At 42.6% G+C, this 18,226-nt stretch overlaps 1 protein-coding gene across 1 annotated transcript in view; it reads left to right on the top strand.

The window, feature by feature from the left end:
• The first annotated feature begins 342 nt into the window (after positions 1–342).
• gmeb2 (glucocorticoid modulatory element binding protein 2) overlaps positions 343–18,226 on the top strand; it is a 66,197-nt gene continuing 48,313 nt past the window's right edge. Inside the window, exon 1 of the mRNA XM_060836335.1 lies at positions 343–481. The gene's annotated coding sequence lies outside the window, so the exon portion shown is untranslated. The remainder of the gene's footprint in view (positions 482–18,226) is intronic.

The following is an 18,226-nucleotide window of genomic DNA, read 5'->3' as shown; positions in this document are numbered from 1 at the left end:
GTGTGCATGTGAGGTATGGTGGTCTGATTTTGTATTAGAGAGTGTGTATATGTGAGAGAGGTGTGGCCTGATCTTGCTTTATAGTGTGTGGCTGGAAATGTTCTGATCTTGTATGTGTGTGAGTTGGGGGTGTGTGATGTGTATGTGAGGTTTGGTGGTCTCACCTTGTATTAGTGTGGGTGTGGGGGTTGGTCTGATCTATGTGTGTGAAGGGTGTGTAGGTAAGGTGTGGTGGTCTGAGCTGTCATCCCAGACACTGGGCTCAGCTGTCACCATGACTCCCTCTGCAGCTTCGATTCCCACCCGTGACGCACTGACGTCTATGTACGTCGCACTCCGGCGTGCGTCACGAGCTTGACGTGCCCTGCGCACCGCCCGCGCGCGCGCGCGTTCCAGAAACAGTTACGTCGTCGCCAGTGACCCGGTCGATGTTCGGTTTGGGTTTTAATAAGAGGCTCTCCGGCGCCCCGCCACGCATAAGGTAATAAGTGACCGTTTCGGTGCGTTTCCATTGAAGATCGGGTCGTGTCGTCGCCGCGGAGAGTGCCGTCCGCTGGTGTCTGCGGGACGTCAGGACGCAGACGGGCTGGACGGCGTCGAGTGTTACGGACGGCGGCGTCAGCTGCGTCGCTGCAGATCGCGGGGCTGACCACCCCAACGCCTTTTGTTGCTTCAACCCAACTCGCTGGCGGATAATCCCCGCCCACAGGCACCACCAATAGGCCTTCTGGGCACCACGGTGCTGGCTCTTCTGCTTCTGATTGGTTTTGACGGCCGCCCATCAGCGTGTGGTCACACCGTCAAGTTTGGTTGCGGCGCCGCTGCTTGCATTTTTCGGCGGTCGATTGCGGCGGTTGTAAATAGAGTAGAATAAACCCTGAGAGCGGCTTTTCCTTCTGTTGATGCCGTAGGATTACACTGTCAGCGCAAAGGCATTAAAATACAGCACACGTGGGTTGGTGCGCTTTTTGAAACATGACGTGAACATGCTCATATTTAAAAAATAAGATGGCGCAGGCATGCCATGGAGCTGAAGAAGACAATTAACTACAAAGGAATCAAATCCTCCTGAAAAGATTATCTTAAATCCATTTAATGTTAGCATGCAATTATTCCCTCTGTTGCTGGTTTACATCTAATCTTTATTAGATTACCTAAGGAACACAAGTTGAGATGCTGTTGACTTACCATATCTTTATATTCTTAATAATGACTGATATTTTAAATACCATTAATTTTGTATGGAATTTTGTCTGTATAATATATATTTCCATCCTCCCCAATGAGTGGAAAATATTGAACTGATTTATTGAGGTTAAATGGAAAAGCTTTTAATTAGCCTTTTTTATTAAAGTGTGTAAACGATTAAGTATATACACCATGTCCCCAGTACGTTTTTGTATTCAAATTCCAACTGAGAGTGCATGTGAAACATTTGGGACTAATCATTTGGCGAGGAAGGAGGGGACAGCTTGAATGAAATTTGGATTGACAGCTGTCGTCTGGTTTGAGCTTCATGATTTGGAGATGCTGGTGTTGGACTGCAGTGTACAAAGTTAAAAATCACACAACACCAGGTTATAGTCCAACAGGTTTATTTGGCAGCACTAGCTTTTTGAGCGCTGTTCCTTCATCAGGTAGTTGTGGCGTTTAAGATCATAAGACACAGAATTTTATAGCAAAACCTTTGCTATAAATTCTGTGTCATTATCTTATATTCCACAACTACCTGATGAAAGAGCAGTGCTCCGAAAGCTGGTGCTTCCAAATAAACCTCTTGGACTATAACTTGATGTTGTGTGATTTCTACCTTGGTTTGAGATCAGTGTCTTTTTTTAAGTATACGATCCATATTTAAAAAAAACTCCAACTTTTATTTATTAATTCTACTTAATATTTAGCGCAACATCTGATGAGGTGAAAGCCTTAACTTCTTCACGAAACTTTAATTATATAAAAAAATTCCAAAGTTTGAACTCTGCTCTCATTTGACAGAGCAACCTTATGCTAGTTGGATTTGAGTTTGGCAGTGTTTTTAGGTGGCACTTCTAAGTGGGAATTCTGTCAAACACTTGTTTAATAATAAAGTTGGTCAGGTAATTTGTTTCTTAGAGGTTGGAAGGAGGTGTGCCCATTCTTGTTTAGAATTCAAGATTTTGAGTTTGGGTTTACAATTTTTCAAAATTAAAGTGATGAACGTTTAACTGTTAAAATATTTTTGCATTGTTAAGTAGATACCATTTCTGCTGTAACAGTAATGATGCAATACAGTACACTAAAAAAAGTGTCCATATTCAGGCCAGCTTATGCATATTGTGGTTGTTGATGAAAATTTTATCCAGTCATGTAGAAAAAACATTGCAACTAATTAGCATAAAAATCTAGGTGCTTAGATCTTTGCTTCAGTAGTTAACGAGTAGCTGAGTGTAAGCATGCATTGGCTGCATGCCAATGAGTCAATGATTCGAAGAATATTATGTTAATTTTACAATGTTACCAATTTCTCGATGCCATTATTATTTCAAAAACTTTTTACAAATGTTTTTGTTCCCAGAGCCTTCTTTCTGGTTCATTAATCTAATATGCAATTGCCAAGCGAATGCTGGTTCGATCCATCGCCAATTTACTTGGGGAAGCCTGTTGAATTATGCATTCCATACTTTACCCAAACACCACAAAATTACCTAAGGACTATTTCATTCCAGTGTGTTCAGAATGCTTTTGTTCATTTTCAGCAGCAATGTATCAGTAAACATAAAACCTTTGGGACATATTAAATTTTGCTCCTAGAAAGTCAAACTTTTATAATGGATGGTTTATAATGGATAACTTCATTATATACCCTTTTTCACAACTGTAACTAGTTACTTCCATACTTATTTCCACAGTAAATTGAGAGAACAACGCAAATTTAAGTTGGGAAGCTTTCACTTCCTGCTGAAGAACATGACTTTGTGAGATAGCAGTCAGAAGATGAGTACATTTGCAAAAAGTAAATTGCACAATTGTATTTAGGTTACAATGGTAATCTTATAAAGGAGGATAGTCTGCTCAAAATGTAAAATGTTAGCATAACCAGCCAAATGCAACTGAAACTTGCACCAGAACAATCACTGACAACATGAACATATATCCAGGTTCCTCAGGCACATGATTGACCTTCTATGCTCAAACATTATCAAACCTCTTATGCTGGAGGAAACTGAGCTTGATGTTGAGAGTCAAGGTGCTCTGGTTGTTATTGGGCATTTAATCTAGCAAGCCATAATTGCATGAAAAATTATGGATGTTGCTGTGTTGTCACTTTAGGTTTATAAAAAGAGGTTACTCAATTGTACGATATTCCTGCTACCAACTCTTTATTGCTGCTCAAATAATTTAAAGAGTAAATACTCCATCTGATATGATAGTCAGCTGAACAGATCACATGTTTGCAAGTCCAGGTCCTGGTTGTGATGAGACGTCTGTCACCTACAAGTCAGTAATGTCCAGTATTTATGATGGACGGATGTCAGAGCCACTCGGAAATATAACAGTGCTGACAACCAGAATTTAATGGCAGTAACTTTATTTAAATTGTTATTTCATTTCTCAGTCGACTACCAGACATTGAGGCTGTTCAGGGGAAGCTGTATGATACAAGTTGTGGGCATAGAGTCAAAGAAGGGAGAGATTGCAAGGGTTGGAGAAATAGAGACCATATGGACGGCTGTGAAATACATTGTGTGAGTCCTTGCTGTGGTGTTCTTGCTACCCTTCAGCTGCTGGTTTTCTTGAATACCTGTCGTTAGGAGGACACATTATATTTGTTCTTTTGATCTCCCACGTGATTTGTAAGTTGAGTTTCATATGGTGTCAATGAGTCATTCAAGCTTCAAAACGACAGCAATCCACTGTCTATGATACCTGATTTGATATAACTCTCACACTCAAGTATATAATTTATTATACGTTGAGCTTGCACATTGCATTTGGTGGTATGCCACTTCTTCAATATGAATTTTTGGGACAGGTGGCTATCAAGATGTGTGAAGTGAGACCTTTTTCCAATGCTTCATCAGGAGTCTCAGTTGAAGGCATTGGATTTGATACATTCAGTGTGAGTTGTTGAAGGACTTTGATCTTCCAGGTATTTAGGGCAAATATCATGCTTTACTAGGCGTCAGAGAATACATGAATCTTCTGTTGTGTTTGTTGTACATTGTCATCATGTTGCAGTTCTTTCAAGATGTAGTTATTGTCATAGTTATGGCCTTTAACTGATCTTGAGGTGTTTAACACATACCACATATTATTGCATGGAGAGCGATGCAGCCAGTACTAAGATGCAAGAAGTATTGAAAATAGTATTGGTGCAATGGTGCACCTGTGTTCTTTGCTAATTCTTTGGTGTTCTTTAGTTACTGGTAGAAAATTTGCAGAGAATTGTTAGTTGTACATGGTCATTTTGAAGACAGATAATATTTATGAATCTGGCTTGGCATCGATATCGCCCTAATACCAATGATAGGGCTGTTCATTTCCCAAGTTGAAGGCTTTTGTGAGATCAAACAAAAAAATCCATGTACAAAGCAATGAGCTGCTGTCTGCATTTATCTTTAGAGTGCTATGAAGTCTATGTTGTTCCTCTGATAGGTGTAAAACCATACTGGCACTGTGGAAGGACCTCCCTGTATAATTGAGAAGTACTTGTGAAGTAACCTAGCCAGGACTTTGCCAACAGTTGATAACAATGTCATGCCCCTGAAATTACTATAGCTCATTTTATCTGCTTTCTTGAAGATTGTGGTCATCATACCACAAGGTCAAGTGGAAATTCCATATTCTGCCAGACCTTCAGAAATCTGTCTGAGAGGTCAGTATGTCTCTGTCTCTCAATACTTTTTATCAGGACTGGAGGCTTTGTTGTATTACATCCAGTGGACAGCAATTATCACTTTTGTGTGCTGGTTCATTTTGTAGTTCACTTTTGAATGTATGTTGCTAGAGGTTCACCAGTGGGTGCATGTCCACCATGGAGTTCTAATTGAGTAGATCTGTAAAGATCCTGCTCTTTCCAGGAGGTGTTGATACTACCTGTGACTTTGAGGAGAGTCTCATTAGGAGACTGCATGATTCTCAGTTCAGATTCATGAGCAGGTCATGATACTTAACCTTATGTTCAAGGGCAGTCTGCCATCCACATCACTTCTGCACCTACGTTGGACTCTCAAGGGCATAGTGAAACAAACCTTCCATTGCAGCTGAAATACATCTCTGCACAGCTGTCATCATGATCAAAGATCAGTACTTCACAGTGAATACAATGCTTGTAGCCAAACAGAATTGGAAAGCTTGAACTTGGAAAGTCCAAGTCAAATGATGTACACCTCTTTACCAAGTATATTGAATGCAATCTTTAGATTGCAATCTGTAGATCAGGATATTTTGGTACAGTTTTCCAGAGCCAACAGGGAAAGTAGGAAAAGCTCTGTGTGGCCATTTAAGAGCCACCATGTTAATTGGTTGGAGAGTGAGATTTCCTCTCTTCACTTGGACATCATACCTGCTCCAGAGAGCCGGTAGCCAATCCATGGGATGGGAAGTTAAACTTGTGGATAGATGTACCTGACTGGTTGTCAAAGTGTGGCTGTTGATGGAGAGGGTTGAATGGAGCATCCATGGGGCACAGGTCTTGTGGTAGGGCACTTAATGTTGGAAGGAGGCAGTTGCTGGTGGTTTTCCTCATGATCTCTCTGCTTCTCTTCACCTCCATCCTGTCTTTGCAGGTTGTATTCTGGGTTTCTTGCGGGTCCCGTTGGTCTGAAAATTGAGGCTAGAACTGAAGTGGTTCTTAAGTCAATTGTCCATTTAAAAGTCCCAGTTGGAGGAAGGCAAGTTGGCCAATATCAGCCAAGCCTCTTGCATTATGAAATTCTGCACAGATTGTGACCAGAGGGTGGTGGGAAGCACATATTAGAATTTTTCAGGTTACTGCACGTGCATATCTGTTGCCATGATTGTAAAATTCATGCTATGATCTGTAACATCACATTTTTGACACAAAATGTTTGCAGCATTCAAGACTAAAGCACTGCCTCTTAATGGACTATCTGATTATCAGGAGTAGGAACCTATTGACTTGTTCGTTCAGTATAGATACTTAAGAAGACAGCCAAAAACAATCAGCAGCCATGACAGGCACAGAAAAATTTTGAGGTTTCTGTCCTGTTCTGTCAAATAACATGATCCAAATTTCAGCAAAATGATTGAAAAGGACAGTGCTTGGTAACCAACCATAAATGTCCATGAGGTCTGGCAGCATCTGTAAGGAGAGAAAAGAGCTGACATTTTGAGTCTAACTGACCCTTTGTCAAAGCTTTGAGTATTGTCAGAGTATTGAGTACAGGAGTTGGGAGGTCATGTTGTGGCTGCACAGGACATTGTTTAGACCACTGTTGGAATATTGCGTGCAGTTCTGGTCTCTTTCCTATCAGAAAGATGTTGTAAAACTTGAAAGGGTTAAGAAAAGATTTGTGAGGATGTTGCCAGGGTTGGAGGATTTGAACTATAGGGAGAGGTTGAATAAGCTGGGACTGTTTTCCCTGAAACGTCGGAGGCTGAGGGATGACCTCATAGAGGTTTACAAAATTATGAGGGTCATGGATATGATAAATAGACAAAGTCATTTCCTGGTTTGGGGGTGGGGGGGGTCCAGAACTAGGGGCCATAGGTTTAGGGTGAGAGGAGAAAGATATAAAAGAGACCTAAGGGGCAACTTTTTCATGCAGAGGGTGGTACGTGTATGGAATGAGCTGCCAGAGGAAGTGATGGAATACAATTGCAACATTTAAAAGGCACCTGGATGGGTATATGAATAGGAACGTTTTGGAGGGATATGGACAGGTGCTGGCAGGTGGGACTAGATTGGCTTGGGATATCTGGTCGGCATGGATGAGTTGGACCAAAGGGTCAGTTTCCGTGCTGTACATCAATCTGATTTGGATGAGAATATAGAGGCATGGTTAGTAAGTTTCCGAGGGATCTTGATCAAATGGATCATTGGGCTGAAAATTGGCAGATGGGAGTTCAGTCTGGGTAAGTGAAAGGTATTGTATGCCTTGGTTTTTTTACCACTGGCAGGGCTTTGGTTAGTATTGTAGAACAGAGGGACCTAGGAATGCAGTTGCGATGCAAACTTCAAAGAATAATGCATTTGGACAGGGTGGCTAATAAGGCATTTAGCACACTTGCCTTTATTGTTCAGTCCTTTGAATAAAGGAGTTGGGAAGGCATATTGAAATTGTACAGGACATTAGTAAGGCCTCTTCTGGAATACTGTGTCTGTCTAGTTCTAGTCATCCGGTTATAAGAAGGATATCATTAAGCTAGAGAGGGTTCGGAAGAGATTAACCAGGATGTTGCCTGGTATGGAAGGTTTGAGTTATAAAGAAAGGCGGGATAGATTGGGATTTCTTTCTCTGGTGGGTAGGAGGTTGAGAAGTGACCTGACAGAAGTTTATGAAATAATGAGAGGGATAGAGTTAATAATCATTTCCTTTTCCGTAGAATGAGGGGATTCAAGACCCGGGGGCATATTTTTAAGGCGAGAGGATGGAGATTTTAAAAAAAAAGATGGAGGGGCAAATGTTTTACACCAGAGAGTGGTTTGCATGTAGAATTAACTTTCTGAGGAATAATTTGGAGGTGCCGGTGTTGGTCTGGGATGGACAAAGTTAAAAATGACACAACACAAAGGAATAGTCTACCAGGTTTATTTGAAAGTACAAGCTTTTAGAGCGCTTTTCCTTTGTCAAGTGGCAATGGGGCAGGATCATAGGTCACAACTCTATCAAGCGCAAGTGTATACATGCACACACGCGCATATGCACACACACAGTCGCACTCTCTCCCGCGCGTTCTCTCTCTCTCTCTCTCTCTCTCTCTCTCTCTCTCTCTGTGCCTCTTTCCTTCCCCACCCCCAAACACACACACCCACACACGTGTATGGGGTGAATTTCTATTTGCAGCTACATTCTATTTTATTCAAAAAGCACACTACCTGTCAGCAATCAGTCCATGTAATATTTTATAAATTCCTACTTTGGAAATAGAACCAGTCTGATTCAAGGTTGGGGCAGACGCTAACCTTGCACCTTTAATGCATTGTCTGGACTGAGATGCCAGCTTTTTTAAAATCAAATCCTACGTTATCTCTGGCCTGTGACTTAAAAGAAGTTCTGTGATTTACTTTTAATCACTCAAAGCCTGCATCTCCATTCTAAGTGATTCTAAGCAATCTAGGTGCGTTCAATACGTTGCATCAGTTGTATGACACTTTGATCTTTTACTATAAATTCTGTGTCCTGTGATCCTGCCCCATTATTTACCTGACTAAGGTGCAGCGCTCTGAAAGTTTGTACTTTCAAATAAACCTGTTGGATTATAACCTGTGTTGTGTGATTTTTAACTTCCTGAGGAAGTGGTGGATGTGGGTACAATAGCAATATTTTAAAAGGCATTGGATAAGTTCATGAATATGAGAAGTTTGGAGGGATATGGGCCAGGAGCAGGCAGGGCTAGTTTAGTTTGGGATTATATTCAGCATGGACTTGTTGGACCGAAGGGTCTGTTACTGTGCTGTATGACTCTGACTCTATGACCAAGGAAAAGCAGCTCACCCACTCGACATCAAAAGCTGAAAAAGGAATCTGTGACATGAAGAACAAATGTTGGACAGTGAAGGCCAAGGAAGTTGAACTTTTTGTTGATATTCATGACGTAAATATTTTTAGGCAACCAAAGAGACCTTGAGGACCCTTAGTGCATTGATATTTGCTGGTGTCAAAACTCCAACACTTATGTCTGGGTTCCACTTTTTGCAACTGGATCCTCCGCTTCCTGACCCACAGACCATGAAGATAGACAGCTGTGCCTCCTCAGTGATAGCCCTCAACACTGGAGCCCTCTAAAGATGTGTTCTCAGACCCCTACTGTACTCCCTGTATACACATTCTGTATAGCCAAATTCCAAGTGAGTGCCATCTGCAAGTTTACTGAGGACACCACGGTGGCAGGACAGATATCAAACAAATATTAGAATACCAAAAGGAGATAGAGGGGTTGAAATCATGGTGCAATGATAACAACCTCTCAATGTCAGCAGAATGAAAGAACTGATCATTTCTTTCAAGAAGAAAAGAGGAGAACATGATACATCCACATCAATGGAGCAGAGGTTGAGAGCATCAAGTTCCTCGGACTGATGAACCACCAATCTGTCCTGGACGTCCCACGTGGATGTGATGGTCAAGAAGGCACAACAAAGCCTCTTTATCCTCAGGCAGCTTATGAAATTCAGCACGTCCATAAGGACCCTCACCAATTTTTATTGAAGCACCATAGAAAGCATATTATCTGGGTGCATAAAGGCCCGGTACGGTAACTGCTCTGCACAGTATTGTAAGAAGCTACAGAAGGTGGTGTCCACAACTCAGACATCATGGAAGCCCCCCTCCCCTCCATAGACTCCATTTACACTTCTCGTTGCATTGGAAAGGCTACCTACATCATCAAAGACCCCACCCACCCTGGCAATGCTCTCCTACACCCTCATCCGTCAGGAAGAAGATACAAAAACTTGAACACATGCGCCAACATGTTCAAGAACAGCTTCTTCCCTGCCATTATTAGATAGATGAGTAGACTATCTAACTTCAAATAATGTTGATTTTGTTAATGTTGATCTTGCTTCATGCATCTCCTCTGCTGTGTAACCTGTATACCTTCCTTGTCTAAGCATCCTATGATCTGTATATCCTTGCTATGATCTGCCTGTACTGCTTACAAGCAAAGATTTCCATTGTATTTATGTACACCTATCTATAATAAATCAAATCAAAAAGTTATCCGAAGTCCATTGCCTTTTGTGGGGAACAGGCAGATATTTTCTAATCATCCTGTTCAGAGATGTTGTTTCTCACCTCTGGAGCAGATGGGACTTGAATCCCAGCCTCCTGGGAAAAGATACTGTTTTTTTTTAAAATGAGAAGCCTTGAACCATATTTGTGCCCTTGGTTGTATGGCTATGGCACACCTACACTTCTGCTCTGTTTATTAATGTAGTTTTACTTCAAATTTTCTTCTAAGAGGACGTTTTCATTAAACCGATCTCAAAAATGTGTAGGGCAGCATTGTGGACTGAATAGTATTTGGTTTATACTCCTGTTACACATTCACAACAGTGAATTTGCACATCTGCAGATTTGGCATTAGTAAACTTAGCACAGACATGTGGCAACCGTAGTGTTGCTTTTGGGAAAAATGCACTTTTCAGTGTACTGTATTTGCAGTGGGTTTCTGAATCTGAAGGCACATATGTGTGTTGGTATGCTTGCCAATATCATACTACCAAAAGTAAATCAATATTGAGAAGCCGTCAAAGTAAATAGAATTGCTTTTACATATGATAAATGAAACACAGAAAAATAGAATACACTTTTTCCACTGATAATTATAAATGTAGCCCAATCTCAGTAATAATTCCACAGAGTGAGCTTTGTGGAGTTGGGTGTGAACTGAAAAAATTAAAACTTTGCATAACACAATTATGTTTGATACTTTAAAAGAAATGTTTTCTTATTTCCAACATTGTGCATAGGGTGGCTGAAGTTATTTCTCAAATTTACTGGTTCAATTCAAATTCAAAATATAAATGCAGGACAGCATTTGAGTAGCTTTTCACAACTAGTTATTTTAGGAAGTTCCACAATGGATTATTTTCAGTTCTGGGTGTGTAATTCAGGATTCCTATTTGTTAGCAAATTGATCTCTGGGCAGATTTACTCTGTTTCAGAAAAAAAAATCACCAGTTGTTTCAGGAACTAAACCAATATATATATATATATATATATATGGAACAATTTGTTTATACTATGCAGCTGCACTGAGGACAGTAGCTATAGAGTTTGTACTGCAATTGGTCAATCTCATGCTAACCTACTTGGCTGTGGGCTGAATACTGAATTTGTGATTGTAGGGTTCTCCGGAGCATTCCAAACTGGATCATCTACTTAGTTCTTTTGGCTGAAGGTCATTGCAAATCTGCAACCTAGTAGTTGGCATGCTGTGCTGGGCTGCTTTGGCTTTGAGGATAGATTGTTTGTGGAGCTACCTCCATTGGTTTATTGCTCGCCACTATTCATGACTGGTTGTGGCAGGACTGCAGAGCTTAGATTTGATCCATTGATTTTGTGATTGCTTAGTTTGAACTATTGCATGCTGCATCTATATGGCATACAATCCTATACTGTGGTGTATTTGACATCTCAGTTTTAGGTAAGTCTGGTGCTGACTCTGACATGCCTTCTTGCATTATATCTAGAACCAGGGTTGAGCCCCTGGCTTGATAGTAATGGTTAAGTTAAGTTGTCATGGACTACAGGTGATTGACTGACTGTAGTGAAGCAGTTTCACTGTTCATGTTCGCAACATCTCGTGGATGTCCAGTTTTAAGCTACTCAATTAATTCTGTATGAATCTCGCTTAGCATGGTGGTACTGCCATCCAGCAAATGGACAATATCTCTGAAGACAGGACTGTATCTCCACAGAACTATTTGGTTGGTGTTCACTTCTACTAATACTATTGTGTTTGGATGCATCTATGACATGCTGATGAGTAAGTGCAAGGAATGTAGGTTCTTCCGTCAACCAGATACAGGCCTGGTCTTGCAATTATTCCTTTTCAGTTTTCGTCAGGTTTGTCAGCAGTAGTGCTACAAACAGTTGTTGATGATGTGAGATTAAAATCTCACAGCTATAGTATATTCTGTGCCTCTTGTCACCTTCAGCACCTCTTCCAATTGATGCTCAACATGGCGAAATACTGATTTATCAACTGAGGGAGGACAGTAGGCAATAATCATCGGAAGGTGTTTCCTTGTCAATTCTTAGCGTGATGCTATGAGACTGCTGAGTTTAGGATCAATGTTGAGAGCTCTTAGGTAACTAACTCCCTGCATCTGATATGGTACCATAGTGGTTCTGTTCGTTTTGTAGATAAGACATACTCCAGACTCGTGAAGAACATAGTTGTGAGCATGATTCTGGCAGGCTACCGTGTGATAGTCTGTGGAACAGTTGTAGTAAAAAGTGAGGTCTGCAGATGCTGGAGATCAGAGCTGAAAATGTGTTGCTGGTTAAAGCACAGCAGGTCAGGCAGTATCCAAGGAACAGGAAATTCGACGTTTTGGGCCAGAGCCCTTCCTGATGAAGGGCTCTGGCCCGAAACGTCGAATTTCCTGTTCCTTGGATGCTGCCTGGCCTGCTGTGCTTTAACCAGCAACACATTTTCAGCTGTGGAACAGTTGTCTCAATTTTGATACAAATCCCAGGACATTAGCAAAATGGATTTGCAGGGTTGACAGGGTACAGCTTGTTGGTTCTGATACCTGAATTGATGCCCGCTGTTCATTTGGTTTTATTACTTTTTGACTTTTCTGCAGTTATTTAGTACAGCAAAGTGGTTGAAGGGTAGGCTAGAGTCACAGGCTAGAAGGCAACACCTTCAGATTTAATCATTTTTAAAATCATTTAAGGTTGTGGCTTCTCTGGCTAGACCAATATATATTGACCATCCCTCATTGCATTTGAGAAGGTTTCTGCATTCTTGAACCATTGCAGTTTATTTGTTGAAGATACACCCATAATGCTGGTGGAGGGTGGGGAACATCCAGGATTTTGACTCGGTGATAGAGAAGGAATACGACATTGTTCCAAATCAGGATGATTGGCTTGCTGAAAACTTGCAGGTGAAGGTGTTCCTCTACAATTTCAGCTGTTGACCTTCTAGGTCACAGTGATTGTGGGTTTGAAATATGCGTTCTCAGGAGCCTTGATGAATTTCTGTAGTGCATCTTTTAGGTGGTGCACAATACTGTGACTGTACGGCAGTGATGGAGGGAGTGAATATTTATGAACGGCATACTAAATGATTAGGCTGATATCTTCTGAATGGTTTCAGGCTGTTTGAGTACTGTTGAATCTGGACTCATTCCTGGCAACTGGAGAGTATTCCTTCACACTCCTGACTTGTGACGTGCAAATGACACAAAGCATTTGGGGAGTAAGGGGGTGAGTTACTCACCACAGACCTCCTAGCCTCTGATCTCTCTTGCAGCCGCAGTATTTAGATGGCTGAACCAGTTCTGGTCAATGGTAACTTAGAAAATATTAACAGGAGGAGATTTCAGTGGTGATGCCATTAAATGTCAAGGACCAATGGTTAAATTCTATCTTGCTGAGGCAGGAATGTTTATTGCTGTTTTTCTGTCCAAGCCTAGATATTGACAATTTCTTAATATAGTTGAACAGGGAATGCTTCCGTAGCTTAGGAGTTGCAACTAGGGCTGAACACTGTGCAATCATCAGTGAATATCCCCACTGCTGACCTTATGATTGTTGTCCATGTTAGAAATAAAAGAAATAAAAGTCAAGCAGATAGCTCCGGAGTTGACTGAGAGCAGTTTCTATAGAACTGTGGATACTGCAGGCGCCTGGATGCATTATTTCCCTACAAACTGCATTTTAATTTCACCCCTCCTTTGTTTTCTACCTTTTTTGATTTTTAACAGCTGAAGAACAAGAGGACGCCCAGAGTGAGAGTACAGCCGTTCAGGGATAGTGGTGGGAACTTGTGCCTGGAGTTGGAGGAGGTTGAGGAGTCCTTTAATGAATCCTTTGCTTCAGTGGTCAAGTTTCTAAGGGCAGTGTGAAACAGTGCCAGAACAGGTTGAAGTTAGGAAGGAGGATGTGCTGAAAAATTTGAAAAACATAATTTAGATAAATCCCCTGGGCCAGGTGGGATATACATTAGATAACTACAGGAAGTCAGGGAAGAGATTGCTGAGCCTTTGGCTATGATCTTTGTATCCTCACTGTCCAATGATTGGAGGGTGGCAAATAGTATTTCCCTGTTCAAGAAAGGGAATAGGGGTAATCCTGGGAATTACAGACCAGTCAGTCATGTGCCTGGAGAAGACAAAGTATTGGAGAGGATTCTGAGAGATGGGATTTATGATTACTTGGAAAACCATAGTTCAATTGGAGATAGTTAGCATGACTTGTGAGGTGCAGATCATGTCTCACAAACTCTATTCTTTGAGGATGTGACAAAAAATGTTGATGAAGGTAGAGCAGTGGATGTAGCGTACATGGGTTTCACCAAGGCATTTGACCACGTTCCCCATGGTAGGCTCATTCAGTAAGTAAGGAGGCATGAGATACAGGGAAATCTGGCTGTCTGGATACAGAATTGGCTGGTCTATAGAAGACTTAGGAAGACTATAGAGGGTGGTGGTAGATGGAATATATTCATCTTGGAGCTCGGTGACCAGTGGTGTTCTGCAGGAATCAGTTCTGAGACCTTTGCTCTTTGTGATTTTCATAAATTACTTGGATGAGGAAGTGGAAGGTTGGTTACTAAGTTTGCTGATGATACATAGGTTGGTAGATAGTGTGGAGGGCCGTTGTAGGTTGCAACGGGAGACTGATAGGATGCAGAACTGGGCTGAGAAGTGGCGGAGAGATTTCAACTTGGGAAAGTGTGAAGTCATTCACTTTGAAAGGTTGAATTTGAATACAGAATACAGTTTTAAAGGCAGGATTCTTAGCAGTGTAGAGGAACAGAGGGATCTTGAGGTCCATGCACACAGATCCCTCAAAGTTGCCACCCAAGTTGTTAGGATTGTTAAGAAGGTGTATGGTGTGTTGGCTTTCATTTGCAGGGGGATTGATTCTATGAGCTGCAAGGTTATGCTACAGCTGTATACAGCGCTGGTTGGACCATACTTGGAATATTGTGTTTGGTTCTGGTCACTTCATTATAGGAAAGATGTGGAAGCTTTAGATAGGGTGCAGAGGAGATTTGCCAGGATGCTGCCTGGACTGGAGGGCAAGTCTTATGAAAAAAGGTTGAGAGACCTAGACCTTTGGGAGCATAGAGGTGTACAAGATGTTGAGAGGTATAGATAGAATGGATACCCAGAGACTTTTTCCCATTACGGAGATGTCCATCAAGAGGGGGCATAATTTTAAGGGGGTTGGTGGAATGTTTAGGGGAGATGTCATTGGCAGGTTCTTTACACAGAGTGTTGGGTGCGTGGAATGCACTGCTGGCAGTGGTAGTGTAGTCAAATACATTAGGGGCATGGAAGATAATATAATGAAGGTTATGTAAGATGGCCTGACTTTAGAGTAGGGTAAAAACTTGGCTCAACATTGAGGGCCAAAGGTCCTATACTGTGCTGTACTGTTCTCTGTTCTATTTTACACTGTTGTAGTAATTTGTTAATTGGGTGTTTCATTTAATTGATGGTGTTTAATTAAAATTAAAAAAAACAGCTGTGTTCTTCTCTTCATGACAGTGTTATAATAGCCCTGAAGCAAACAATGGTCATAGCCAAAGTCATAGATACCAACTATCTGCTTCACTTCCTTGCTGTGTTCCAATTGGGTGTCCTTGGAGAAGGAGCAACTTGTGTTCACTGGTAGACTTCAAGCTTTTCAGGTTAGGTGGCATCATGGAGGCAGGGTTGCATATGTTTCTGTTACCACAACATTTTGTAATTTCCCTGAATTTCATTCTTTTTGGCTTTGGTTAAGTGTTACAACACTTTTAGTGAGAAGGTTTTGATTTTAATTTAGCTTATTTTAAAAGAAAAGGAACTGGGTGTTTGGCCAGTGGTTAAAAATTTTAAAAATGGAACTAGCTTCTTACCCAATTAGCGATCTCTGCTTTCAGATCCTGCAGTGATACCTTGAAATTGAGGCTGCTCCCAGATCATGAAATCAAAGAATCCCTGCTGTGTGGAAAGAGGCCATTCAGCCCATAGTCTGCACTGACCCTGCAAGGAACATCCCACTTATACCCACAACCTCATCCTATTCCTGTAACCCTGCATTTACTATTGTAATACACCTAATCTGCATAACCCTGGCTGCTACAGGGCACTTTACCCTGGCCAATCTATCTAATCACATTTTGGACAGATGGTATGCTCTGGTTACATTTTTCATTCACTATGTGCATGACCTGAATTATGATGTGGTTTCTGTTTCTAGCTTGGGGAATTCTACAAGGCTTCCAAAAGGCACTGCATGTCATTTATCAAGTTGTGATCAATGTCTGGAACGTGCATTGTAGCGTTCTCCCATCAGGAATAGTGACAGTCATTAGAAAGTTACTCCTCAGGAATCTACACCCCAATATCATGAGTGGCTGGCAGATGGAGACCTGTGTCTGCCTGGGTGATGTACTGGGGGTAGAGGAGTGGGCTGAAGTTTACTGTAGCAACCAGTATATCCAGCTCACGACAAAAGTATCCAAAGCTTAAAGCTAATGGTGCTCAGCCCCTGCAGCACTCATGGGTTGGAGGAGGTTCAGGTTTGTACTGGATTCCTGTCTGAGTGTACCTTGCTCGGATGGAATTCTACACTAGCCTATGTTCCAGAATCTCCCTCAGGGATTTATGCCTCATCGTTAACCATCTGATGAAAATTCCCATAGTGCCTTTACATTGGCATGGAGGGGATTCCTGTACACAATTCACTTCACCTTCATCTTCCACCATGCCTTGGTATTCTTCAGCCAGGCAGTGATGGATCCCATTCGAGGGATCATTGAATAGAAGTCCTCCTGCTTTCTATTAAGGATCTGCAAGCAATAATGCTATGTCATTGTAGCTCAAGGTGGTACATTACATCCAGGTCAACTGTCTTTCGTGTGATGCTGTGGAGTCCATGGACCACATGTATTTAGATTGTGGGAAGATGCAACCCCTTTTCAGTTATTTCAGTAGTCTTCTGTTGTCTTTTTGATTACATTTTAGCCTTGTGCTGCTGATCTTTGGGCATCCATTGCAGAGAAGGCTGGGGCAAATCAGAGGACTTCTTCGTTGGTCTGCTGTTGGCCTGGCCACGATGTATATTAATAGATCAAGGCAGCAGGGCTGTGGAGGGGTTGAGATGAGATGACTGGTCTCAAATGAACTCAACCATATTCATTTATACCACGTTTAGACACCAACCAGGAGAGAGCTTTCCTGTAATTCTCATTGGCTTCAGATTTGCCTGGTTTCCTTAATGCTGAAAATGTGTTGCTGGTTAAAGCACAGCAGGTTAGGCAGCATCCTAGGAACAGGAAATTCGACGTTTCGGGCCAGAGCCCTTCATCAGGAATGAGGAGAGTGTGCCAGGCAGGCTAAGATAAAAGGTAGGGCGGAGGGACTTGGGGGAGGGGCGATGGAGATGTGATAGGTGGAAGGAGGTCAAGGTGAGGGTGATAGGCGGGAGTGGGGTGGGGGCGGAGAGGTCAGGAAGAAGATTGCAGGTTAGGAGGGCGGTGCTGAGTTGAGGGAACCGACTGAGACAAGGTGGGGGGAGGGGAAATGAGGAAACTGGAGAAATCCGAGTTCATCCCTTGTGGTTGGAGGGCTCCCAGGCAGAAGATGAGGCGCTCTTCCACCAGCCGTCGTGTTGTTATGTTCTGCCGATGGAGGAGTCCAAGGACCTGCATGTCCTCGGTGGAGTGGGAGGGAGAGTTAAAGTGTTGAGCCACGGGGTGGTTGGGTTGGTTGGTCCGGGCGTCCCAGAGGTGTTCCCTGAAGCGTTCCGCAAGTAGGAGGCCACATCGGGTGCAGCGGATGCAATAGATGATGTGTGTGGAGGTGCAGGTGAATTTGTGGCGGATATGGAAGGATCCCTTGGGGCCTTGGAGAGAAGTAAGGGAGGAGGTGTGGGCGCAAGTTTTACATTTCCTGCGGTTGCAGGGGAAGGTGCTGGGAGTGGAGGTTGGGTTGGTGGGGGGTGTGGACCTGACGAGGGAGTCACGAAGGGAGTGGTCTTTGCGGAACGCTGATCGGGGAGGGGAGGGAAATATATCCCTGGTGGTGGGGTCCGTTTGGAGGTGGCGGAAATGACGGCAGATGATACGCTGTATACGGAGGTTGGTGGGGTGGTAGGTGAGAACCAGTGGGGTTCTGTCTTGGTGGCGGTTGGAGGAGCGGGGCTCAAGGGCGGAGGAGCGGGAAGTGGAGGAGATGCGGTGGAGGGCATCGTCTATCACGTCTGGGGGGAATCTGCGGTCCTTGAAGAAGGAGGCCATCTGGGCTGTACGGTATTGGAACTGGTCCTCCTGGGAGCAGATGCGGCGGAGACGAAGGAATTGGGAGTAAGGGATGGCGTTTTTA

This window comes from Hemiscyllium ocellatum, chromosome 15 (assembly GCF_020745735.1).
Source record: "Hemiscyllium ocellatum isolate sHemOce1 chromosome 15, sHemOce1.pat.X.cur, whole genome shotgun sequence".
Taxonomy (NCBI): domain Eukaryota; kingdom Metazoa; phylum Chordata; class Chondrichthyes; order Orectolobiformes; family Hemiscylliidae; genus Hemiscyllium; species Hemiscyllium ocellatum.
This window is presented reverse-complemented; position numbering and strand designations above follow the sequence as displayed.